The sequence below is a fragment of the Lutra lutra genome, chromosome 4 (genome assembly GCF_902655055.1).
Source record: "Lutra lutra chromosome 4, mLutLut1.2, whole genome shotgun sequence".
NCBI classification, from domain to species: domain Eukaryota; kingdom Metazoa; phylum Chordata; class Mammalia; order Carnivora; family Mustelidae; genus Lutra; species Lutra lutra.
This window is the reverse complement of record NC_062281.1, coordinates 112246188-112273604: the sequence shown is the minus strand read 5'-3', so window position 1 is coordinate 112273604 and position 27417 is coordinate 112246188. Positions and strand designations below refer to the sequence as shown.

The 27417-nt window shown below is 37.8% G+C and overlaps 1 long non-coding RNA gene across 1 annotated transcript in view; it reads right to left on the bottom strand.

Moving 5' to 3' along the window:
• Positions 1-1299: 1299 nt before the first annotated feature.
• LOC125098920 (uncharacterized) overlaps positions 1300-27417 on the bottom strand; it is a 34519-nt gene continuing 8401 nt past the window's right edge. Inside the window, exons 2-5 of the long non-coding RNA XR_007126975.1 lie at positions 19633-19731; positions 10504-10569; positions 1912-1961; positions 1300-1385 (exon numbers count right to left, since the gene is read on the bottom strand). This is a non-coding gene — a long non-coding RNA (uncharacterized LOC125098920). The remainder of the gene's footprint in view (positions 1386-1911; positions 1962-10503; positions 10570-19632; positions 19732-27417) is intronic.

Below are 27417 nucleotides of genomic sequence, written 5' to 3'. Positions count from 1 at the left end.
CTGTGCATTTGTTACAGATGTCAGAATTGAGTCTCTGAATTTTCTAATACCCTGCAGAGAAACAATGTCAGTTTTTTGGTTTGCCATTTCTTAAAATAAAGCAAACTGCTTGCTTTGGAGAAATATACAATATCTGATACTAAGAAGAGAAGAAAAATTCTCCTGCATAATATTACAAGCAACAGTCTCAAAAACACTTAAACAATACAAATATTACAAACAGTACAAAAAATTTCATCAATATAGGCAGATAGCTCCATGCTGATGTGCAGTCTAGCATAAAAAGAACTCTTGTCCATTGATGCAGTTTTTTGCTGACTTGTGTGAGAGAAAAGATACATTTTAGAGAAGATTCTAGAAAAACTAACTTACATATATTCATATAGTCATTCATATATGTCATTGTTTTCAAAAGCTTTTTTTTATTATCAAAGGTGTATGTTTATATATGGAGGGAAATGGTTAGAAAATATTAAATGGTTAGAAAATATTAAATGGTTAGAAAATATTAAATATTACTTATACCAAAGACATCTAATTTAATAAATCAAGTAGTTTTGTCCTGCTTATTATAAAAATGTAGTTCTCTATACCCTCTCCATCACCCACCTCCTGATTTCTCACAGACAACCATCTTCAACTTCTCTGTTTCTTTCGACACTCAACTATGTAGTATAAACAAACAACAACAACAACAACAACAAAACCAAAAAACTTTTCAATGTTAGGCATTATCTACTGACTTTGTCTAAAAAAATAAAGATTTAGCTTTCTTTCATCTCACGCAAATATATACTCTTCTCTTCCCTCCATTTTCACAATATACTTCTATCATAATTTTATTTATATCAATATTCAGTATTTATTTAATAGTGTTTATAACTATGGAAATATTAATTACAATGGAACTATATAATATAATTGTATTTTCTTTCCTGCACAATTCTTCACCTGGAATGCATTTATTCTTTCATTTACAAATAACTATTGAGCTCAAAACTGTTCTTGCTGCCTGGGACACATTTATAAACAAAGCAAATGAAAAGCTCTCACCATTGTGGAATTTACATTCTAGTAGAAAAAAAAAAAAACTGGGCAAATCTTATATTAACCAATATTATAAATAAAAAATATATCCTATATTAGAAGATAATAAATTCCATGATAAAAGAGAATTAGGAGTGAAAGTAGGATATAAAATTTTAAATGCACGGATAAGACTCTTCATATGCATTCTCAACTTCCTAGTTCTATCAGCTGAGAGGGCCTAAGAGACAAGACAACCCAGTTGCCATTAACATACCCGACATTCAGATCTTGTTGTTGAAATACTATTCTCCATTGAAGGGTACCAGGAGTCCTTGGAGAAATGGCTGATTCCAGGGCTCAAGCAAGAAAAATACAAAGTAACCTTGTTATGCCAAAAGTCTGAAAGATTTCAAAGAAATGGTGAAGACATGTCAAAAGGACACAAAAGCCAACTTAAACTGGTTCCCCCTGGTCCAATCTGGGACAATATGAATATCAAAATAAATAAAGATAGTATTACATGGAGTAGGAGGTCTGTGTGTTCTCACTGACGGAAAGAAAGTTAAGAATGAAGGTCCTTTCTTCTAATAGGAAGCAAGCTATTAAAGGTAGACAGACTGATGTCATTAGAAAATTACCATTTGGCAACTATCATAATAACAGTTGACTTAAGCAAGAATTATTAGTGAATGCTAAAACCAGAAGGTAGAATTTAAGGGAAGTAACAGGATATTTGCATAATGTCAAAATACCTACCCACAGAAGACATATTAATTACAAAGGGTAAAATAAAACATTGCAGGGAAAAAACAGGCAGTCACTACCTTAACCAAATAATCAAAGTTAATATCTCTAATAATGAGACTAAATGATAGCACATACCTCCTAACATAAGGCACTGAGAAGAATTCAGTGTTAGATCTATGGTATTCCTGCCAACAGATCATAAAGTGAGTCACTCCTGAGGAAACATCAAATTAACCCAAACTGAGAAATATTCTACTAAATAACTGACCCTACTCTCCAAAAATATTAGATTCATGAGAGATAAAGACCCAGAAAGTTAGAGAAGATTTAAGATATACAATCACCAAAGGTAACATATGGCTTTGGATTTTTTGCGTGGAGCTAGACAGGATAGTACTTGTTTAAAGCCTTAATAAAAACTGTTTAAAGACAAATCTGAATAAAATCTGCAGTTTATATAATACATAATATAATTCTATTGTGTTCATGTTCATCTCTTTGTTTTTATAGTTACACTGTGGTTATATAGAATTCTTTCTTTCTTTAGGAAATAGACACTAAAATATTCAGAGACAAAAAGGAATCATCTGCAACTTACTCTTAAATGGTTCAGGGGAAAAAATAATATAGTAACAGTTATACCATATTTGATCATTGAAAGGACTCATCACACAGTGTATTCACAGAAGACTTTTATAAGAGTAAAGGATGTGGTGCCGCACGAGAAAACAAAGCCAGGCCAACATGAGAGAGAGGGAGCCTTCCAGTCATAGCTCCCAGGGTCCTTTCTCAGTCTCAGAGAACACACTTCATCTTCGGATCGTGGATCCACAAGATCGTCACAGTCTCATCTGAGGAAGGGTTTTTAAGAGCCTCTGATTACACAGCCCACAGCAGGCTACATGACCAGTCTCAATAGCAGAAACCAAAGAGCAACTCTGAAACCAGGTGTAAACCATCAATCTGTACATTTTCTAAAACCGTAAATGCCAGTAAACTGCTAAGGTTGCCCCTGATGTTCTGCAGACCCTAGCACAGATCTGCATCAAGCACATTTCATTCAGGTTTGGCCAAGAGTCAGCACCACGCCCCTGCTGTCTCAAAGATAAGCACAGAGTTGAAACAGCGACAGAGATCAGACCTAAACTTCCAGTCTAAGCCCCTAACCCTTAGTTGTAATTCCGAATTAAAAACCACTCATCATCATTCTTTCTGCGTCTTTCAGAAGAAATAGAGCTAAAGAAATAGAAAGATACACACCAAAACATTGGTATCTTCCAGTAAGGGGTAAGTATTGCTTTAAAGAAACATTTCAGTTTACTACATATTCCAATACGGACTTAATCATAACCACATACAAATTGACAACTCTTACTTCCTTCCACCACTAAATATGAACTTTATGGAAAGTATCAACAGACTGATTTAATGTAACAGTTAATTGATCATTAACAAAATCTGTTCTTTCTCAAGCCAATCAGATTTCATTAGCAGAACAGCTTGTAGAGTTTTTAAATTTATCCTCCAGCACATAGGATCGGTACACAGTTATTAACTTTGCCGATTATACCAGTGTTCCACCAAAATGAAGTTACATTATAACTGCAGTTAAGTGACAATAAAAACAAGATCTCAATAAAACACACAGGGAGCCTCATGAATACCTGACCAGCTCTAGCATTTTGGTGTAAATTTCATCACAGTCCTAAGTACCTGAACATTTTGGAATGAACTACTCAAACTTTATAAACATGATGGCTTTTGTTTAATCACTATACATCCTTTGTTAGAAAAATTTTTCTGGCCTTATGAAATCTTGGTAACCCGATGACTTCAAAGTTAGCAGCTGTTAATAGTATATACATCTGGGTATTTCAAATTTAAGCAATTTGACAAATGCCGCATTGTTGATAAGCTAAATATTACTTATCACTATATATTTTATAATTTCAACAGATGAATATTTTTTTTTAATTTTTTTTTTTTATTTTTTCAGCATAACAGTATTCAATATTTTTGCACCACACCCAGTGCTCCATGCAATCTGTGCCCTCTACAATACCCACCACCTGGTGCCCCCAACCTCCCACCCCCCACCCCTTCAAAATTCTCAGATCGTTTTTCAGAGTCCATAGTCTCTCATGGTTCACCTCCCCTTCCAATTTCCCTCAACTCCCTTCTCCTCTCCATCTCCCCTTGTCCTCCATGCTATTTGTTATGCTCCACAAATAAGTGAAACCATATGATAATTGACTCTCTCTGCTTGACTTATTTCACTCAGCATAATCTCTTCCAGTCCCGTCCATGTTGCTACAAAACTTGGGGATTCATCCTTTCTTTCTTTCTTTCTTTCTTTTTTTTTTTTACAGCTTTATAAACATATATTTTTATCCCCAGGGGTACAGGTCTGCGAATCGCCAGGTTTACACACTTCACAACACTCACCATAGCACATACCCTCCCCAATATCCACAACCCCACCCCCTCTCCCAACCCCCTCCCCCCATCAACCCTCAGTTTGTTTTGTGAGATTAAGAGTCACTTATGGTTTGTCTCCCTCCCAATCCCATCTTGTTTCATTTACTCTTCTCCTACCCCCTTGACCCCCCATGTTGCATCTCCTCTCCCTCATATCAGGGAGATCATATGATAGTTGTCTTTCTCCGATTGACTTATTTCACTAAGCATGATACCCTCTAGTTCCATCCACGTCGTCGCAAATGGCAAGATTTCATTTCTTTTGATGGCTGCATAGTATTCCATTGTGTATATATACCACATCTTCTTTATCCATTCGTCTGTTGATGGACATCTAGGTTCTTTCCATAGTTTGGCTATTGTAGACATTGCTGCTATAAACATTCGGGTGCATGTGCCCCTTCGGATCACTAAGTTTGTATCTTTAGGGTAAATACCCAGTAGTGCAATTGCAGGGTCATAGGGTAGTTCTATTTTCAACATTTTGAGGAACCTCCATGCTGTTTTCCAGAGTGGTTGCACCAGCTTGCATTCCCACCAACAGTGTAGGAGGGTTCCCCTTTCTCCGCATCCTCGCCAGCATCTGTCATTTCCTGACTTGTTAATTTTAGCCATTCTGACTGGTGTGAGGTGATATCTCATGGTGGTTTTGATTTGTATTTCCCTGATGCCGAGTGATATGGAGCACTTTTTCATGTGTCTGTTGGCCATCTGGATGTCTTCTTTGCAGAAATGTCTGTTCATGTCCTCTGCCCATTTCTTGATTGGATTATTTGTTCTTTGGGTGTTGAGTTTGCTAAGTTCTTTATAGATTTTGGACACTAGCCCTTTATCTGATATGTCATTTGCAAATATCTTCTCCCATTCTGTCAGTTGTCTTTTGGTTTTGTTCACTGTTTCCTTTGCTGTGCAAAAGCTTTTGATCTTGATAAAATCCCAAAAGTTCATTTTTGCCCTTGCTTCCCTTGCCTTTGGTGATGTTCCTAGGAAGATGTTGCTGCGACTGACGTCGAAGAGGTTGCTGCCTGTGTTCTCCTCGAGGATTTTGATGGATTCCTTTCTCACATTGAGATCCTTCATCCATTTTGAATCTATTTTCGTGTGTGGTGTAAGGAAATGATCCAATTTCATTTTTCTGCATGTGGCTGTCCAATTTTCCCAACACCATTTATTGAAGAGGCTGTCTTTTTTCCATTGGACATTCTTTCCTGCTTTGTCAAAGATGAGTTGACCATAGAGTTGAGGGTCCATTTCTGGGCTCTCTATTCTGTTCCATTGATCTATGTGTCTGTTTTTGTGCCAGTACCATGCTGTCTTGATGATGACAGCTTTGTAATAGAGCTTGAAGTCCGGAATTGTGATGCCACCAACTTTGGCTTTCTTTTTCAATATTCCTTTGGCTATTCGAGGTCTTTTCTGGTTCCATATAAATTTTAGGATTATTTGTTCCATTTCTTTGAAAAAAATGGATGGTACTTTGAAAGGAATTGCATTAAATGTGTAGATTGCTTTAGGTAGCATAGACATTTTCACAATATTTATTCTTCCAATCCAGGAGCATGGAACATTTTTCCATTTCTTTGTGTCTTCCTCAATTTCTTTCATGAGTACTTTATAGTTTTCTGAGTATAGATTCTTAGTCTCTTTGGTTAGGTTTATTCCTAGGTATCTTATAGTTTTGGGTGCAATTGTAAATGGGATGGACTCCTTAATTTCTCTTTCTTCTGTCTTGTTGTTGGTGTAGAGAAATGCAACTGATTTCTGTGCATTGATTTTATATCCTGACACTTTACTGAATTCCTGTACAAGTTCTAGCAGTTTTGGAGTGGAGTCTTTTGGGTTTTCTACATAGAGTATCATATCATCTGCGAAGAGTGATAGTTTGACTTCTTCTTTGCCAATTTGGATGCCTTTAATTTCCTTTTGTTGTCTGATTGCTGAGGCTAGGACTTCTAGTACTATGTTGAATAGCAGTGGTGATAACGGACATCCCTGCCGTGTTCCTGACCTTAGCGGAAAAGCTTTCAGTTTTTCTCCATTGAGAATGATATTTGCAGTGGGTTTTTCATAGATGGCTTTGATAATATTGAGGTATGTGCCCTCTATCCCTACACTTTGAAGAGTTTTGATCAGGAAGGGATGCTGTACTTTGTCAAATGCTTTTTCAGCATCTATGGAGAGTATCATATGGTTCTTGTTCTTTCTTTTATTTATGTGTTGTATCACATTGATTGATTTGCGGATGTTGAACCAGCCTTGCAGCCCTGGAATAAATCCCACTTGGTCGTGGTGAATAATCCTTTTAATGTACTGTTGAATCCTATTGGCTAGTATTTTGGCGAGAATTTTTGCATCTGTGTTCATCAAGGATATTGGTCTGTAGTTCTCTTTTTTGTTGGGATCCTTGTCTGGTTTTGGGATCAAGGTGATGCTGGCCTCATAAAATGAGTTTGGAAGTTTTCCTTCTATTTCTATTTTTTGGAACAGTTTCAGGAGAATAGGAATTAGTTCTTCTTTAAATGTTTGGTAGAATTCCCCCGGGAAGCCGTCTGGCCCTGGGCTTTTGTTTGTTTGGAGATTTTTGATGACTGTTTCAATCTCCTTACTGGTTATGGGTCTGTTCAGGCTTTCCATTTCTTCCTGGTTCAGTTGTGGTAGTTTATATGTCTCTAGGAATGCATCCATTTCTTTCAGATTTTCAAATTTGTTGGCGTAGAGTTGCTCATAGTATGTTCTTATAATTGTCTGTATTTCTTTGGTGTTCGTTGTGATCTCTCCTCTTTCATTCATGATTTTATTTATTTGGGTCCTTTCTCTTTTCTTTTTGATAAGTCTGGCCAGGGGTTTATCAATCTTATTAATTCTTTCAAAGAACCAGCTCCTAGTTTCGTTGATTTGTTCTATTGTTTTTTTGGTTTCTATTTCATTGATTTCTGCTCTGATCTTTATGATTTCTCTTCTCCTGCTGGGTTTAGGGTTTCTTTCTTGTTCTTTCTCCAGCTCCTTTAGGTGTAGGGTTAGGTTGTGTACCTGAGATCTTTCTTGTTTCTTGAGAAAGGCTTGTACTGCTATATATTTTCCTCTCAGGACTGCCTTTGTTGTGTCCCACAAATTCTGAACCGTTGTGTTTTCATTATCATTTGTTTCCATGAATTTTTTCAATTCTTCTTTGATTTCCTGGTTGACCCATTCATTCTTTAGAAGGATGCTGTTTAGTCTCCATGTATTTGGGTTCTTTCCAAATTTCCTCTTGTGATTGAATTCTAGCTTTAAAGCATTGTGGTCTGAAAATATGCAGGGAATGATCCCAATCTTTTGATACCGGTTGAGACTTGATTTAGGACCAAGAATGTGATCTATTCTGGAGAATGTTCCATGTGCACTAGAGAAGAATGTGTATTCTGTTGCTTTGGGATGAAATGTTCTGAATATATCTGTGATGTCCATCTGGTCCAGTGTGTCATTTAAGGCCTTGATTTCCTTGTTGATCTTTTGCTTGGATGATCTGTCCATTTCAGTGAGGGGAGTGTTAAAATCCCCTACTATTATTGTATTCTTGTCGATGTGTTTCTTTGATTTTGTTATTAATTGGTTTATATAGTTGGCTGCTCCCACGTTAGGGGCATAGATATTTAAAATTGTTAGATCTTCTTGTTGGACAGTTCCTTTGAGTATGATATAGTGTCCTTCCTCATCTCTTATTATAGTCTTTGGCTTCAAATCTAGTTGATCTGCTATAAGGATTGCCACTCCTGCTTTCTTCTGATGTCCATTAGCATGGTAAATTCTTTTCCACCCCCTCACTTTAAACCTGGAGGTGTCTTCGGGTTTAAGATGAGTTTCTTGTAGGCAACATATAGATGGTTTTTGTTTTTTTATCCATTCTGCTACCCTGTGTCTTTTGATTGGGGCATTTAGCCCATTAACATTCAGGGTAAGTATTGAGAGATATGAATTTAGTGCCATTGTATTGCCTGTAAGGTGACTGTTATTGTATATTGTCTCTGTTTCTTTCTGATCTACTACTTTTAGGGTCTCTCTTTGCTTAGAGGACCCCTTTCAATATTTCCTGTAGAGCTGGTTTGGTATTTGCAAATTCTTTCAGTTTTTGTTTGTCCTGGAAGCTTTTAATCTCTCCTTCTATTTTCAATGATAGCCTAGCTGGATATAGGATTCTTGGCTGCATGTTTTTCTCATTTAGTACTCTGAATATATCATGCCAGCTCTTTCTGGTCTGCCAGGTCTCTGTAGATAAGTCTGCTGCCAATCTAATATTTTTACCATTGTACGTTACAGACTTCTTTTCCCGGGCTGCTTTCAGAATCTTTTCTTTGTCACTAAGACTTGTCAATTTTACTATTAGGTGACGGGGTGTGGACCTATTCTTATTGATTTTGAGGGGGGTTCTCTGAACCTCCTGGATTTTGATGCTTGTTCCCTTTGCCATATTGGGGAAATTCTCTCCAATAATTCTCTCCAATATACCTTCTGCTCCCCTCTCTGTTTCCTCTTCTTCTGGAATCCCAATTATTCTAATGTTGTTTCATCTTATGGTGTCACTTATCTCTCGAATTCTCCCCTCGTGGTCCAGTAGCTGTTTGTCCCTCTTTTGCTCAGCTTCTTTATTCTCTGTCATTTGGTCTTCTATATCGCTAATTCTTTCTTCTGCCTCATTTATCCTAGCAGTGAGAGCCTCCATTTTTGATTGCACCTCATTAATAGCTTTTTTGATTTCAACTTGGTTAGATTTTAGTTCTTTTATTTCTCTAGAAAGGGCTTTTATATCTCCCGAGAGGGTTGCTTTAATATCTTCCATGCCTTTTTCAAGCCCGGCTAGAACCTTGAGAATCATCATTCTGAACTCTATATCTGACATATTACCAATGTCTGTATTGATTAGGTCCCTAGCCTTTGGTACTCCCTCTTGTTCTTTTTTTTGTTGTGAATTTTTCCGCCTTGTCATTTTGTCCAGATAAGGGTTTATGAAGGAGCAAGTAAAATATTAAAAGGGTGGCAACAACCCCAGGAAAATATGCTTTAGCCAAATCAGAAGAGATCCCGAATTGTGAGGGGGGAGAAAGGGGATAAAAAGGAGTTCAGAAAGAAAGGAAAAAAAAAAAAAAAAAAAAGGAACTATTAAAAAAAAGAAAGCCGATAAAGAAAAAATATAAAAAGTGGGAAAAAATATATATATTAGATAAACTATTTAAAAAACGTTAAAAAAAGAAAACGGTAAGAGTTAAAAAAAATTCAGCAGAAGAAGGGAAAAAGAAAAAGAAATTGAAAAAGAAAAAAAAATTAAATTAACTGCAAGGCTAAAAAATCATGGGGAGAAAGCCATGAGTTCCGTGCTTTGCTTTCTTCTCCTCTGGAATTCCGCCGCTCTCCTTGGTAGGTGAACTTGGTCCTGGCTGGGTTTCCCGTAGATCTTCTGGGGGAGGGGCCCATTGTAGTGATTCTCAAGTGTCTTTGCCCCAGGCGGAGTTGCACCGCCCTTACCCGGGGCCGCGCTAAGTAATCCGCTCGGGTTCGCTTTCGGGAGCTTTTGTTCCCTGAGCGCTTTCCGTAGAGTTCCGGAGGACGGGAATGAAGATGGCGGCCTCCCAGTCTCCGGCCCGGAGGAGCCGAGAGCCCGGGGCCCCACTCCTCATAGCGCCCTCAGAGAACAGCGCCCAATGTCTCCCGCCACCCTGGCCTCCGGCCACGCTCCGAGCTGACCGAGCCTGCGACCAGTTCAAGGCAACCCCGAGCTGAGAGTCACTCCTCGGCTCTGTCTCTGCAGCCGGCTTCCTCGTTCTAATACCGGTAAGCTCTGCGACACTCAGACACCCCCGATCCTTCTGCGACCCTGCGGGACCTGAGGCCGCGCTGACCCCGCCTGGGCTTCCAGTTAAGCCTCTGGAGCGATGTCCCTCAGCGGAACAGACTTTTAAAAGTCCTGATTTTGCTCCGTTGCTCCGCCGCTCGCCGGGAGCCGGCCCCTCCCCCCGCGGTCTATCTTCCCGTCGCTTTGGATTCACTTCTCCGCCAGTCCTACCTTGCAGAAAGTGGTTGATTTTCTGTTTCTGGAATTGCTGTTCTTCTTCTCTTCAATCTCCCGTTGGATTTGTAGGTGTTTGCAATCTTTAGATAAGCTATTTAGCTGATCTCCCGCTACCCGAAGTAGTCTCAGCCTGCTACTTCTCCGCCATCTTGACTCCTCCTCCCAACAGATGAATATTTTAATGTAATGAATTACAATCTAGTTACCTTGCTTTTAACTACTTTTTCTTTTTCTCTGTTTCAATATATTATACATTGATTGAATATCACTTCCTGAAAAGGAAGATAAATTGCAGAATACACACATACACAAAAATCACAAATTCTTAAATGTTAAAATTACCACAGATTCGAAAACAACACTTTCACTTAAAGATAGCTTAAAATGTCAATGTAAATGAACATCATTTTATGGGGCACAGAGGTAACCCAGTCAGTTAAGCCTCTGACTCTTGATTTCAGCTCAGGTCACTATCTCAGGGTTGTAGGATAGAGACCCACGTTGCACTCTGCACTCAGTGCCAAATCTGCTTGTCCCTCTCCCCGTTCCCCCTCAAATAAATAAATAAAATCTAAAAAGAAAGAAAGAAAGAAAATGAACATCACTTTACTACCAAAGAAAAATTTTAACCCGTATTTATTTAGACAACATATTTTTCTGTGATAAAATTCTGGGCTAGGTAACAGGACACCAAAATTAATAAATCATAGTCACCAATCTCTAGGAGATTACAGGTTTCTGGGTAGGTCAGATGTGAAAATAAACAAGCAGTTACAATGTGAAAATCTCCTCATCACCTCAGAAACAAAACAGGAATAAGAAAAACAATTTGCCCTCAGAAATCAACACAATCTATCAAAGCAGAGATTTGCAAATTTCACTTAAAGAAAAGGACTCTCTCCGGGTCAGTAAAATTTAGACTATAATCTTATTTAAGTGCAATAAAATAAGAGTGTGCCAATTGGATAAGGGATGGTTCAGATATTTAAATATAGAGAGAAAATGAGAGTCGTATACAGAAAATAAGAGGCAAAGTTTGGGAGCTCTTATCCAAATACCATCCAGGAAAGAATTTTATCAGGCTTGCAGATTTATCTCCTTTGCCTAACATATATTCATGTTGCTAAGATTGTTATGTCCAGTTAAGGGAGCCTAATACCATAAAATATTGAAATTATATAATGTATATAAATCCTCTTGTTCTGATTCCATGTTTCTCAAGCATCTCTCTGATAATCTGGCTTTCTGTATAGCTTATCCGCAGGGACCAAATGTACTTATCAAGCAAATGTGAATGTGAAGCTGGCTTCACAGATGTTTCTCATTTAAATTTATAAAATAGCCTCAGTCAAGTCTCTTAGTGTGAGTCAGCATCTTTATGTCCTATCATTCTTATTAAGTGAGACATGGCTGAGGCTAGTTTCTGAGCACACAAGGCCAAGAGTCTGGTCTTGGACCATAATGAGATCACTGGACAAATAAATAAATATGACCTTGTGGCCATCTCTCTAGGTGACCAGTTGGCCACCCATATCAAAATACTTCATTCTCATTGCACGTGTTTTTAAGTCTTCTAAAGTCACAACGGCCTTATCAGAAATGTATATGTAGTGTACCTAACTCTGCCTAGTACATTACAGGGGATGCAAGGGTAGGGTTTACAATTCAGCTGAGGCTTGACTTTGCCAGGTAGATAACAGAGAGACGAATACTCCGGGATAGAGAAATTCCCATTGCAAAAAGCTGAACATGTGCGAAAACATGTGAAAAGCAGAGTTTGGAATACGTAAAATATAGAATATGCTTGGGGAAGGGATGAGAGATGACATTGGAAAATGTGGACCATGACAAAAATCACGAGGGATTTTTTATATTTTTCCCATTATATACTGTACTCAAAGCCTACCCTATGCTAGATCCTATTGCAGACCTTTGGGTTACATTATTGACTGGTCCATTGGGCTTTAGAGTGAAATTAATGGAGACCAAGAAGAAATTTAATCAGAGAACTGATATGTCTTTTTGAAAGGCCTCCAATGTAATTGATAGAGTGCAGAAGAGAGTTTACATAGTAGCAGGCCAGAGATTGGTATTCTTAGAAAGACCTGCTTACCAGGTTGGTCTTTGGCTGGCATCTGGAAACTTGGATTCCAGGAAGGTTCCCAACATTCCCTAACTGATTAGAATGGCTCATTGTATTCAAACTATTTACACAAACAATGTGGTTTATGCTGAATATAAACCCTTCTTCCCTGGAATTTTTGTATGTGCTAGGCAGATGGTGCTTACGTGACCAGTCACCAAGAAAAACCCTAGGCCCTGAGTTTCTAATGAGCTTGTCAGATAGACAACATTTCATATATGTTGTCACAGTTTAATGCTAAAGAAATTAAACGGGTCCTGTGAGTCGCCACAGGGAAAGGACTTTTAGAAACTTGTTCCTAGTTTCCTCTGTAATTCACTTCATGTACCTTTCCCCTTTGCTGATTTTGCTTTGTATCACCCAGCTATAATAAATTTTAGCTATGAGTTTGACTGTATGCTGAGTCCTGCACATGCTCCTGGTAAATGATCAAAGCCAGATGTGGTTTGGAGGACCGCCAACACAGAAAGCAGATCAAGATTGGATATGGATGGAAATGGAAGCAGTAGTTGATGATGAGAAAACAATTCAAGAGCAATACTAGGATTTTGTTAATGAGCTACTAGATAAATATTGTTATTTATTTTTTTAATTCTGAGAAGAAACAAACTTGGGGATGTTGGGTCCGTAATCAAAGGAGCGAGACTGATACAAAGCGAAGGTCAAGCAAAGCTTTATTTTGCGCCAAGCATCGAGAATCAAACCAACAGCTCGGGGCCACCTCTTACAGAGAGAGTGACCCCTCCCTGCCTTACAGACTAACTTTTATAGGGCAAAGGCCATGTGGTTGGGCCTGGCCACACACAGGTGGCCAATGACATTGTAACACACAGAGAAAGCTGCACAGTCATGCTAGGTCACACATGGGTGGCCAATTGAATTACAATTCACCCCATAGTAGCTATTTGAACTAGCCTATCACCTTGGTCAGAATTGGTGCCCAAGAGGCGCCCAAAAGGCAGGGCCCACACTCCTTGGTAGGGGAGACAGTATGCGTGCCCCACTGATTGGATGTCTCCACCTGGCCTGACTCATCCCTGCATCCTGGCTCTGTTATCTGGGACTGGTCGACCATATTTTACTGGTTTCCTGGACTTGCTTTTAAGTAAGTTCCCTGGGGTGGGGGTGGGGGGCAAGGTCAGTTTAAGTTTTACTGCATAAACAACAAAATCACTGTTTAACCGGATGGAATCGCTCTGGCTAAATAGGCCCTTACAGGGGAGAAACTTTTACATTTTAAATCTAATATGTTTAAATTAGCTGTTGAATATCCAAAGAGGATAATTTAATAGGTGATAATAAACCTGGGCTTAGAAACTAGGACAAGGACATTGATTAAAGATATGTATGTAAGACCCATAGGCATACAGGAAGGTATCTATGATAGACCCAAGGAATATTTATAAAGTTAAGAGAAAGAACCATAAAGAATATCAACATTTAAGAAATACATGAAAGAAGAGGATCCTGGAAGAAATATAATTGTGAAAAACTTAAAAGAGCAGTATCAGACACCACAGAAAAGTCAATGCAAACATTGCCCATGGGATTTGCCATACGAGAGGTCTCTAAAGACCTTGGAAGGAGCAGATTTGCTAGTGTATGTGGAGGAGCTTAACAGTGGGAGAAAGCAGTTTAATCAATGAGTAGGAAACAAGGAAATGAGAACTCTGAAATAACTAAAAATGATACTCTGGAGCCCAGAGGTGGAGGGCTTTTTCTTTGCCATTACATGTATATATATGTGTGTGTGTGTGTGTGTGTGTGTGTGTGTGTGTGTGTGTGTGTGTATACATAAATATATGTAATTTTTGTTTTTACTTATATATGAGAGTCTTGAACATATTTTAAGCTTAAGGAATAAAACTAAAATTAATAGAAGTCTAAAGATACAGGAGACCCAGTTGGGCTGCTAACATACGGTATTCTTATGAATTATCCTTGTTCCTAACTGATCAACAAAGGACAGTTGAATGACATATCTTGGAAGTCCTGTATGGGGCACAAGTTGATACACTGGACATCACACCAAAGTGCATCCTTACAAGTATTACAAAAATGAAGGTTTGTGGATGTGAGCCCTGTCTTATCAGCCCATTCCAGTCCTAGGTATGAGCAAGTCTATTAATGAAGTATGTTCATTTCTTTATTAGCTTTCACCCTCACTAAATCTCTTTGGTCCTGGCATTCCCATTATCCTTACCCACATCAGATCCTCAAAAGCCTCTCTACTCAGATTAGGAGAAGATTAATACAGGTCTTCAACAAGTCATTCAGAAATTCCCACAAAAAATAGATGATAGTTGAGCTTTAGGATCTAATAACTATTTTCCTAGCTGCAATTGTAGGAAATAAAGTGCTTAAGTTATATTTTCTGAAAGCTTAATGAGGATAATTTCCTTAATTTTAATCACAAATCCATAAGTACTATGACCATACAGACAAGATTTTTGAGAACAGAATATATTTCATATCTTTTTATCCTATTCCCAAAAGTTGAAGTTTATTTATAGTTAAATGTAATTTGTATTATTTTTCCTTTATAAGATTAGTCATATAAATAAATAAATGCACAAAGAAAAATGTAAAATATCAGACATTGGGCAGAAAATAAAATCACAGTATATATAAAATACTGATGACCCTTCATTTGTCAGAATATGGAAGGAGAAGGCGGTGGCCAAGAGATCAAATTAAAATTAAAATGACCTCTACCTAAATGGTAAAAAAGGTAAAACATAACAAAACAAAACAAAAACAAAACCACACCTACCTACCTGCCAGCACTAGCATGAGCTTTAGAGACAGTACCCCAGTCTCTGTGGTAAACTGTTAGCCATTTTTAGGGGGAAAAAAATAAAATATTAGCCATCCATCCTCTTCTCAGTATCACATGACCTACTTGTGCCCATGCTAATAACAAATGAATAATAGCTAATATTCACTATTTACTGTATGCCAGGCACTATACTAACTACTTTACAGGGCTTGTCTCAGATAAACCCAGAATCAAATGGAAGTATGGATATGATCACTATCCCTATTCCACAGATGTGGTAACTGAGGCTTGGACAGGGTTGAGTAACTAAGGCAACATCCCCCAATTAGAAAGTGAACCCCAGGTCAAGATTTGAACTCCAGTGCCTAATTACTTATCCCTGTGCCAAGTCTCATGACGGCAAGGTAGAAAGTTCTAGGGTTTTCCCTGGCCTGGAAGGATTGGATATTTATAGAAACCTGGTGTAGAAGTAAAATTGCTTCCCCTCTATGAGGTATGCCTGGAACAGGGAATGAGTTCTGGTTCAGTAATGAGATTTTATAATCACCTACCCATACTGCTTTAGAGTATGTACACTTTAGAGCATACAAAACCCTCCACAAATTATCACCTTATCAAACCTCCTAACAATCCTATGAGATAGATAGGGTAGGCCTTAACTCTATTCCACAGATGAGGAACCAGAGCCTGGGACTGCGCTATTTGTTTGAGGTCATGTTGATAAGAACTGGCAGGGACTCAGGGCCTTTGTTCCCAAGACAATGTTATTTCCATTATAACACAACACTTAAATGGACACCCCTGGATAATTAGGATAGGATAAATTAGACATCCACAGTATATGCAAGCCTTCAACTCTGAAAGAAAACTCACTGATGAGCCCAAAAGGAAATGTAAGGGCTCCGTGACAATTTTTCAGCTGACTTGGAGAAATGAAATATGTACTGATCCTCTGCCCAAACTGCCTCAGCTTTTCCTGAACTCCTTGGAAGGAATCCTGAGCTTCCCACTCTGGGAAAGCGCTGACTTCAACCCTGTAAGTGGAAATAAATGCCTGAGGGATGTGCTCTAGTAAAGAAGTCAAAGGAGAAAAGGTGGCTCTCTGAGGCATAGGAACTGGCAGGAGTGGGGGGAAATGATGATGCCTCATGATTTCCAACAAATCCTTTCCAGGGGTGATGGGTAATTAAGAATGCCACCTGTGGACAAAATGCCAATCTAAATGAAGTGGTATATTCCTGATCTCTGATGCTCCAGTTTAATCCAAATTTAAAATATGACTGTGCAACTAATAGCTAGGTTTTCCCCTCATCATTTGATCTCCAACCAAATGTAGGTAAAAATAGATTTTGCCCTAGTGCACTTTTCAAGTTACATTTTAGGAATGAAAGAAAGGACAAGGGACGGGAAGAGGGAACCTTTGAAGAAAATCAACCAAAAGAATTTTTTCATGTGGCTATAAATAAAAAGATCCATTTAAAAAAGTAACTAAGATAAAGATATGAGTAAAAAAGGAATGCATTTCGATTGTTTCTTTTTTAACTAGTGAAGATGAAAACCCTTCTACTCATTTATGCAAATTATTTTCTGGTTTGATAAACAAAACTTCTTGAAAATGTTAAATGCACAGGTGTGAGAAAGCCACGATTCCACATTTAAACAACACCTAGTGCTACTGAAACAGTGACAGTGTGAATGACAAGAGCAGCCATCCCTGGCTGCCAGGAATGCTGCGAAGTGTAGTACTTTTGTTCAGATGAAGCATGGTAACCAAAACAAAACTGGGAGCAAATAAAAGGAAAGCAGGAGGCTGGATACTGGGAAGGCAACTTGCATCTTTGCCACAGATGGGAAGAAGAATGGGGAATGGCATGAATGCTGCTCAATGTCAAACCCAAAGTTGAGAAACAGACCCCAGACATGAGAGATTTTCATTTCTCTTCCATAACCTAGTTTGATGTTACTAGCCATTACTTTTAACTACCTCCTTTGTATTTTCAGAGTGTAACACAGGTTGCTTCCCCATAAAATAACTCAGTTCAATTCAACTACCTTCATTTAGGGCTTTATATTTACCAAGCACGAGTTTTACAACATAAGAAATCTATAGCTAGCATTTATTTAGTAGTTACTGTGCTAAGACAGGGTACATATGATCTTACATAATTCTTAAAACATTCCCATCAACTAAACATTATTTTATTTTTGTCTGTTTTTCTGACTATCATATCCCAAAGTACCTATTGCCTAGAAATGTCCCAATAAGTATTTGTGGAATGAATGAATCCTCATTTTGCAAACTGGAAATTTAAAGTATAAATAAGCATAAATTGTGTACCATCTGCATTTAGTAAATGGCAGACCCAGAATATAAACCCTGACTCCAGAACCTTGTCCTTACCACTATGACAGCTGATCTCAAGGAGGAATAAATAACTTTCTGAAGGAAGGAACCACAATTTACTTGTCTGTTAGTATCCTCTGCATCTAACACAGTGCCTGAAATATCTTGGGTCCCTATAAATTTGCTTAATGAATTAACGATAGGCAGAGAGGCAGACAGTAACCAGTAGGCCTACAAATTCCAACCTTATATCAGCTCTGGGACAATGTGATAGGCCTGGCAAAGCCAGACAAATTGTCTCAAATATTTAAGCAATATAATCTTAGAAATCTCCATGGAGAATTCTCTTCAACCTCTTTATCTTTATATAAGGCTTTCTCTTGCTACATTCTGTAACCTCATTTCCAGAAAAAAAAGAAAAACAAAAACTGAACAAATGAAAACCAAACTAACTAACTAACCATTTTTAAAAAACAATTAAAGGAGAGGAAATATTACTTGAGCTGAAAGTTTTCAAAGTTGTTACTATTTCAGGTCTTGACATTTGCTATTTCTTCTGCCTGTAACTTTCTCCTACCAGATAATCGTATAACCTGTTCTGTTACTTCAGTTAGATCTCTGCTGAAATCATGTATCTGCAGATATACTAACCATCTAAGTGGCTCTTCTATTCAAATAGTTTCCCTCCACTACCTACTTATCTTGATTTTTCTTTATAACACATAGTAGTACTAGACAGTGTATTTTATATTCATTTTTGTATTGTCATCTCCCACTAGACAGTAAGATTCCTAGAATTCTGTCTCATTTGGTTACTATTGTAAACCCAAAACTTAGAATGATACTTAACATATTGTAGGATCTCACTCACTATTAATTCAGAGATAGGTGAAACAATGAAATTAATTCAAGAATGTCATAAAAGAAAACTGGCAGAGATCAGGACAAAGAACTCTTAAGAAAGTGACTAAAACCATATACAAAGATAACTAAGACAGACCAGGTCCTATATTAAAGTAAACATCAGTTATATCAACTAAAATTAATACACTTTTGGTTCTTGTCTTAAAAGAAATTCTTTGTATGTGGATTGTCCTCCTGTGATGGAAGAAGTTTATGTATTTCTGAATTTTATCTTGTGGGTTCCATGGAAACAGCATGCTTTAGGTAACCAGTTATCCAATTTAAGAAAATTTCAAATATGTCCTAGATGAAACAACTTTCAGAGACCCTAGTTGGTATTGCTGGTTTTAGCTCTAGTCCTGAAAATCATAAAGTTGAATATCTACAAACACAGTGAGGAGAAGAAGTGATGATAGGACTATTCTGCAGTCAAGAAATGAAATTTCGATACTACACCAATCATTCCATCTTCTAACTACAGAAGAGAGTTTAAGTGTTGAACTGAATTGAAAGAGTTTAACTTAAACAAATTGAGAATTTGTAAGTAGACATAAGCAAGAACCTACTGACAAATTATTAACACAATGATTGCTGAATCATCAATTCCAGGAATATTTTATTTTATTTTTAAAGATTTTATTTATTTATTTGATAGAGAGAGAGGTAGGGAACACAAGTAGGCAGAGTGGCAGGCAGAGGGAGAGGGAAAAGCAGGCTTCCCGCTGAGCGGAGAGCCCAATGCGGGACTTGATCCCAGGACCCTGGTATCATGACCTGAGCGGAAGGCAGCCGCTTAACCGACTGAGCCACCCAGGGACCCCATCAGGAGTATTTTAAATAGGTTTTTTTATCTCCTTTGTTAGGAAAATCTAGATGTAGGCATATCCTACTGAAAAGTTGAACTATATGACCCCCGTAGATACTGCTATAGCCTGAATTGTGACTCCCCCAACAAAATTCATTTATTAAGCCCTAACCCCCAATGTGATCCAGGTTGTTCACATGGCAGTGACCCAGTGGTATGGTTTCAAGAGAAAAAGCAGAAGCATGCATGACCTCCTGAAGCCCCAGCACAGAAGTGGCACAGTGTCATCTGTGCCATGTTCTATTGGCTAAAGCAAATCACAAAGTTAGACCAGACTCATGGAGTGAGGAAATAGATTTACCTCTTGATGGAAGAATCTGCAAGGTCATACCACAATGGCCACAGATGCAGGGAAGCTGTTAATTGTGACCTTCAATGCAATTGCTTCACATTAGAGTACCTGAAAAAGCAATTTACCAAGTGAATATGTGAATGGAAATGGAAGTGGGAGGGGGGCACCATATGGGGATAAATCAGAGCTGCCATTACTTAAGCATAATTATCGTAATTTAAGTAGTAGTTCTATATATACAGGAGTGAGAGTGGTGAGAGTATTCTAATTTTCTTAATGAAAGAAAATTCACTTCTTTAAAAAAATTTAAAAGCATTCAAATGAGAAGGATCTTCATTACATAACCTTAACATGGAGATTTTCACTGACTGAAATAAATCAATTCATATTGTGCTGAAATCTGTGAGATCTATTTTTCCCTTCTTGTTAAATGAATATTTCCTTGTAATAATTCTCTTTGCAGAACACAATAACTACCCAGCCAGTCTGCCAGTTCTCTCTGAGTGGGAGGTTGTCAAATGGTACATGAGAGTCAGGAAAAATGCATCCATCTTTCTGCATTGTGACATTCATGAATCAGACCAAAAGCTTTTAGTAATATGGAGACAATATGTGAGTTTTAGGCTTAAGTGCACAGAAACAGAACAGAATTGTCATTATTACAACATGTTCCCAGATAAAGGTAAAGTAAAATAAATAAATAAATAAAAGTAAGCAGCCTTCAGTTTCTCTTAAAACTTCAACATGGTTGGGTTTTCTTTTTTTAGGTTCCCCCTGCCCTGGTTTGACAATGATTGAATATATATATTTTTTCTCAGACAGCACAATCAGAGTTACATTAAGGTAGTCTCATCCTAAACATAGGTCAAAATTAATTCATGGGTCACTTGCTAGTCAACACTAACACAGGATAATAAGAGGAGACAGTGCATAATTTTGTGCTTAATGGAAAAAGGAGATGACTTCTTGAAAAAGAGGTATGAATCTCCTTCTTTTTTTAATTCTAGTATAAACATGTTTAATGGTATTTAATAAAAATTTGGGGAGACAAAGCATTGTTATGTCTACTCCAGATGGGAAAATAATGAGGCATCTCCTTTCTTAGTATTGATAGTCATTAAATATAAAAGCTTAAATACTTTTTATTTTTTTCTTTCTGTATCTTCATTTTTTTTTCCTTAAGCATATTTGAGCACGTTGGCCAGACTACTCTGACGTTTTGAGATGATTTAGGCACAATCACCATCTTTTTGAGGAAAGAAATCCCTAATGAACTGAGATGCAAAGTTTTTTTTCTGTTAAGTACTAGTTATTATCTGTTAAGGTCCAGGCTATTTTTATGAATGTTCCTCCAGTGAGATAAATGGTAAATGATAGCCAGAGATGATAAAGTGGAAAAAGAAGATATTCAAGATTTAATAGCTGCCCTGTAGTTTATATGTTTGCATACTTTACTGTAATCATTATAAAATCTTTAGAACATAAAGGGAATTTTTTCACCAAACTTCAAAATTTTATCAAATAAATATTTAAATTTATCTCTAGGTTTTAATCTGCACATACATTCTGAACTTTGACATAGCTGGAGTGGGACAAAACTTACCATGACCTAGGTGTTGGCCCCAGGGTGAGGCAGTGGCGGCCTAGGCCTCTGTTGGATCTTTTTGCTTTAATATAAAATAAGAGTCTCTCAGCAAGGTTCTCCAGAAGAATGGTTGGTGTCAAACTAGTTAAACCCAGAGAAGCCATTTTGAAAACAGTGTCTCCTAAGATTTGCTTACTGAGGGGCACCTGGCTGGCTCAGTGAGTTAAGCCTCTGCCTTCGGCTCAGGTCATGATCCCAGGGTCCTGGGATAGAGTCCCACATGGGGCTCTCTGTTCAGCAGGAAGCCTGCCCCCTCCACCCCCGCCGCCTGTCTCTCTGCCTACTTGTCATCTCTGTCTGTCAAATAAATACAATCTTAAAAAAAAAAAAAAAGATTTGCTTACTGGAAATACCTAAAAATGGAGTTACACCGTGTTCTGCTTTCTTCCACCTTTAAACGGATTCCATCCCCCAAAGAAACCATTTCAGGCCCACCAGGTTCTGGCAATGGGGCATTGTTATAAGTCGGAACATCTCAAGAAAGCAAACTCTGCTGCTTTAGAACAAACTAACGAAAAGTTGTCAGATTTGGTGGGTAATAATTAAGCTAAATTAAATACTTCTGGATGATTATTTAACAAAATCACAAAAATTGCACCAAAGGATACCCTGAAATATCTTCATATCCACTTCATTTAATGATGACTATTCTCACTTGTGGAGTTAAACCGCAGATTTCCAGCAGTTCACAAAAGCAGTTTTGAAAACTTTGCTCATTAAACATGGGAACACACTGCCCTTGAGCCCTGAAATGAGAAAATCTCCCTCCAATGCAATTGCTCCAAGTGAAATACTACATAATATTAACCTGCTTGGACATCCCAAGAACCTTTCCAGTGGCTCATTACCTCTGAAGGCTAGTAGTGTACTTCCTAATGGTTTCAAAACTTACCGGAAACAGGAAATGAAAGTGGAGAGCAAGGTCTTCTAAAGGAATCATAATAGCCATGCTGGCCTCAGCAAAATCACAGCAGTTACTACTCATTGAGCGATCACTAGGTGCCAAGTGCTTCACACTTTCTAATTCATTTTGTCTTCACAAACATCATTATTTTCTCTCCTTACAATGAAGAAAATGTGCACAAAGAGAGTAAGTAGTATGTCTGGGGTCACACAGAAAAAAAAAAATGGCAAAACCAGAATCCAAATCTCCATAGTTTAATATACATTATTCTGCCCCTTTACAATAATTCTGGCTTCCTGAGGATGATTCAGGTGAGTTTTCCCAGCAATCGTTACTCTGCCAAATTGCATCTTCTATGTGGGGAGAGGATAGGCCAGATCAGAGCAGCTAATGGGAACTCTGCATCCAGGAGAAGAAAGATGGTCCAGGAACTATGTCAAGCCCAGTATTTCATATTGTGCATTGCAAGCTATACGTACAAAGCCCACCTTTCCTCAGTGGATAACAGAATCTTTGACTTCTGAGTATGGTTAAAGACATGAATGTGTTGAAGGCCCCTGATGATAAAGGGACATCAACAACATAAGGAAAAATCCCAGAACCTTGGACTTAGATGAAGAAATTGCAGGGACATTTCTTTTGGTTGGGAAACAAACCCTCAGGCAAGGGGTGCTTTGGGACCCACTGTGTTATAAAAATATAGATCATATAGTTTATTGATAATCTATGAGAACAATATGGGCATTTCAAATGCAGTATTTTATTTTACTTTAATGACACTTCTACAAGATTGCTATTATTGTCCCTATTTTAAAGATGTTCATCTCAGCGCTAGTGAGTGACAGACATAGAGTTTTAATGTGGGTCTGTTTTAATCCAAACCCTGTATTCTTCGCTACTCTAGTTTTTCACAAAAGGAAGTCGAAATTTAGTTTTTTTACACTGATGTAGGAATTGCTTTTGTTGTGTTGCTAGTGTGTCTTGAATGGAAATTGCAGGCAGCATAGTTGCACACAGGCCTAGGGTCTCCAAAGCAGGTCGTCAGGAGCCAAGAAATACCCAGGGACTTGAACACAAGTCTAGGTGGCAGTAGGACAGGGACTCAAGGGAAGAGAAAAAGCAGGGCAGTCAAAATGTCAGAAGCATAGTCCTTGAAACTGAAGTTATCCAGACTTTGCTGAGAGTGACCTTTTAGTTCCATATTACTATAGGGTCCAGTAACTCTCATCTTATATTCAACCTGGAATCGGTCCCCAAGTTACAATTAATGTTCTTTCCTGTCAGAATTTGGTTGTAATAGGATACTGTTAAACTCATAGTAAGTTTAATAATTGACCTTTTATTACTCATAAGGGCATACCTAGCTGACAATTAGGAGAGGCTTGACTACTGGTTCTGAGACCTTGCTTCTGAGATCTTGCTCAACAGTAACAGAAGATATGCCCACCTGAAATGTTTATGAACAGAACCCCTTATTTCAAGATAGCAAACTAAACCACAAATTATGTGATGTGTAACTTTATGCCTTCTTGTAGTAGATACACAATTATTTAACTCCACTGAGAGTTATAGTGGAGTGGACACTAAAAGATCTTTGCTACATGATGAATGCATTTGTTAGGACTCTTTCCACTACAAGTGTAGGAACTCATCCAAAATAAGATTACATTTAAAAAGGGGAATTTTTGACTTGCATAGTATAAAATAGGTACTGACTTTAGGAACATCTGGTTTCCTGAACTCAAGTAATGTTATCAGTGCCTCCTCCAACTCTAGTCTCAGCACATCTCTGTGTTTTTCTTCTCCTCCTTTCTGTATGGTGGATGTACAATAAAGAGGTGGTGATGGGGACTTTTCTACAAGTAGAGCAAAATGCAAGCTCTTCTGTCCTGCCTTAGAACTGTTCCAGAGAAGGACTGGGTGTGACCCAACCAATCACTTGCATACCCCTTTGAACCAATGACTATTGGAAAGCGATAGGTGTCATAGTCTGCAGTCACCATGTGACTGGTATAGCACAGTAGGGCCAGCAACAGACTCACCAGATTCACATGGTAAGAATCTCAAAGAAAAATAGAAATGATTTTGCCAGAAAAGAAAAGACATGGTAGGATGACAAATTTTTAAAAAAGCAGAATATAATAAAAATAGATATTTGCTTTCATCAATTTAAAAAGAAAGAGATCTTATTTGACTTAATGAAATACCCATTTTATTTTTTTTTTAAGATCTTATTTATTTATTTAACAGAGAGAGATCACAAGTAGGCAGAGAGGCAGAGAGAGAGAGGAGGAAGCAGGCTCCTTGGGGAGCAGAGAGCCCAATGTGGGACTCAATCCCAGGACCCTGAGATCATGACCTGAGCCGAAAGCAGAGGCTTATCCCACTGAGCTACCCACATGCCCCTGAAATACCCATTTTAATTGTGTCTGAAATCCCCAAATATTTTACACTAAAGAATATTTTATGTACTCGACCTCCTTGTTAATTAACAACAAACACAGTTGGACCAGAAAGTGAAGAATTGTCTTTGGCTCAGAGTCAAATGGAACAAAGTTACAACCATGTTCTACCAAGACTTTGTGAATCTTTAAATGAGGGTTTGTTTGTTTGCTTGCTTGTTTGGGATTTATTTTGTTGTTTTGTTTTGTTTTATTTGTTTTTTGGCCTGAACAGTAGAATCTAAAGGGAGTTAAACATCACAGAATAAAACGTGGTCTGTAGGCTCTACTTGAAGACTCATTTCAGAAATGTTTTTTGGGCATTTCCTATTGTAGGTCCAAGATCAATTCCCACAAAAACATTTCATGTATTTCTCATATTGTTCCTATAATTTATTTACTGAAGGTAGCCAATGACTAATGCATGAACTTATCAAGCTTAAAATTTTTAATTCTCTTTTAAATCCTCTCTCTTCCAAAAGAAGGATATTTCTATAAGAAGCATTTTCCTTTTCCGTTTTCCACACTTAGCATTCTGAAAAAAAAAAAAAAACAGAGATTAAAGAGGAAAATCATCCTGTTATTATCTCACACATATAGATGCTTATACCATCCTTTCAAAATATACAAGAATGTAAAGGAACTTGATGGAACTATGAGTCTTTTGTAATTAACACGGAAATTTTTGCTGAGGAAAGGGAAGCAACTTGAAATATTGTTCTTACACACGCTGGAGGGACCATTTTGAACAAGAATTTAATTTATAGATTCATATTATAGAATCTCAAAACATAGAAATCCACATGTAAATATATAATTCAATTGGTTTTATTTCAGAATATTTCAGAAGCTCCCCATTAACAATAATATTCTGGGAATTTTTGTTATGAGGCATATGCTTGAAAAACGATGTGGGTGGCTCACTGTTGAGTGGAAACTGCAGTTTAATGCTCTGCAATCTTAGAGATGTTGGTAATTTTCAAATGCAGATGTTCTTCTTGGCATCTACAGTAATATTTAGCATATATGAAAGTGCTGAATACATGAGGATGACCAAATGGTAAGCTTTACTGTTTCTGTCATCTCTTTAAAGCTTGGAGAAGGGGTGGGGGGGAACAACTCAAGGGAAATGTTATCTAGTTCAAAGCTTGTAAAAAAAAAGAACAGAGCAAATCAAATTTATTGTCCTTTATGTTTAGAATTCCATTGCAGTCTTTATCTCATGGTAATTCTAGAAATGCCAACCATCAGTAACATTTTATCCTGAAGTGTTCCTTTGTGGATGTTTCCAGTTTGGTCGGTGAATACTCAAAAAGAAACTTGGGAGGAAAAAAAAAAAAAAAACTTGGGTGATCATTTTTGCTTGTCAGTTTTTTTAATAACAGAGGAAAAGGAAACACATCACTTCTACCCACATGCAAAAATGAAATCATTGTTCACAAGAGAAGTTCAAATGACCTTGTTACATATTTCCATCTCAAAAAATCAATCAAGATCTTTCTATTTTGGGGGTACTGGGGTGGCTCAGCTGGTTAAGCATCCAACTCCTGATTTCAGCTCAGGTCCTGATCTCAGGGTCATGAGACTGAGCCCCACATTGAGCACCATGTTAGGCTCCACAATAGGTGTGGAGCCTGCTTAAGATTCTCTCTCTCCTTCTCCCTGTGTCCCTCCCTATCCCCGCTTGCACACATATGTGCACAGGCTCTCTCTCAAAAAAAGAGATCTTTTTTTTTAAGCATTAAAAAACTTATGCACCTGTAAATGAAATGTTCCCAGTTCAAAAAAAGGGATATATCATGATTTTATGGAGAGAAGAGGAAAATATGATATAGAGACCTTCATGAATTTATAATATTGACTCAGTAACTAATCTCTGAACTCCTATTATACATCAAGCCCTCTCCTAGGCAGTGGGAAAAAGTATGGTGAGTGGGATGAAATCACTGTCTTTGATGAGCTGTTGGTGTCATTCAACTGTCACTGACCCTCTTTGTCAAGTGAGTTATCTAACAATCGTAATAAAATTCCATCTTATTGGTTGAGTAAGGATATTGCATATGAAAGAAAATCCTTTGGTCCTTAAAGTAGGAAAAAACTCAAAGGCCAAGATATCTGCTGTAAATTGAATAATGAGATGTGGCATACCAACTTGATCAAAACACTAATTTCCAACTTTAATGTATTTCAGGTTGAGGATCCCTTAGGAACGCCTCTGGAAGCATCAAAGAAAAGAAATATGAGAAAATCCATTTTTTTTTTCATCGCTTCAATAAGTTTAAAAAAGGAAGCATGGTTAGATCCTCTATAAACATCCTTACATAAGCCTAAACGTCAAGATATCAAGGAAAGCTTTCTCCTGTTGTGTTGGGAGGGCAGTAATAGCCTGGACTTTTATTTCACCAAGTTTAAGTCTCAAAAGATTGATATGTATTTGGCAGGTGGAAGATTTTAGAAGGGATTCTGAGTTTCCCACTTTAGACAATAGTATTTTCTAAACCAGAGACCTTCTAATAAGACTATGATGTGTTCTGATCAGAGTTTTATAGAGTTCTCCTGGGTTCCAGTGGATAATTCCTTCACAAATGACTCTCAAGATCATTGAAAGAGGGGTGCCATCATTTCCTGGTTTCAAAACTCATTCCCTGTCCTAAAAGTGTCATAGAGTATGATAGCTGCCCCTTATGCATTCTCTCTTCAATCAGCCCATCTGTGTCAGCTGAGCAACAACATCGCATACTGCAGCAGTGAGTCTACAGGGACTGCTGAGAGATGTCAATGCAAACTTCTGCCTGACCCCCCAG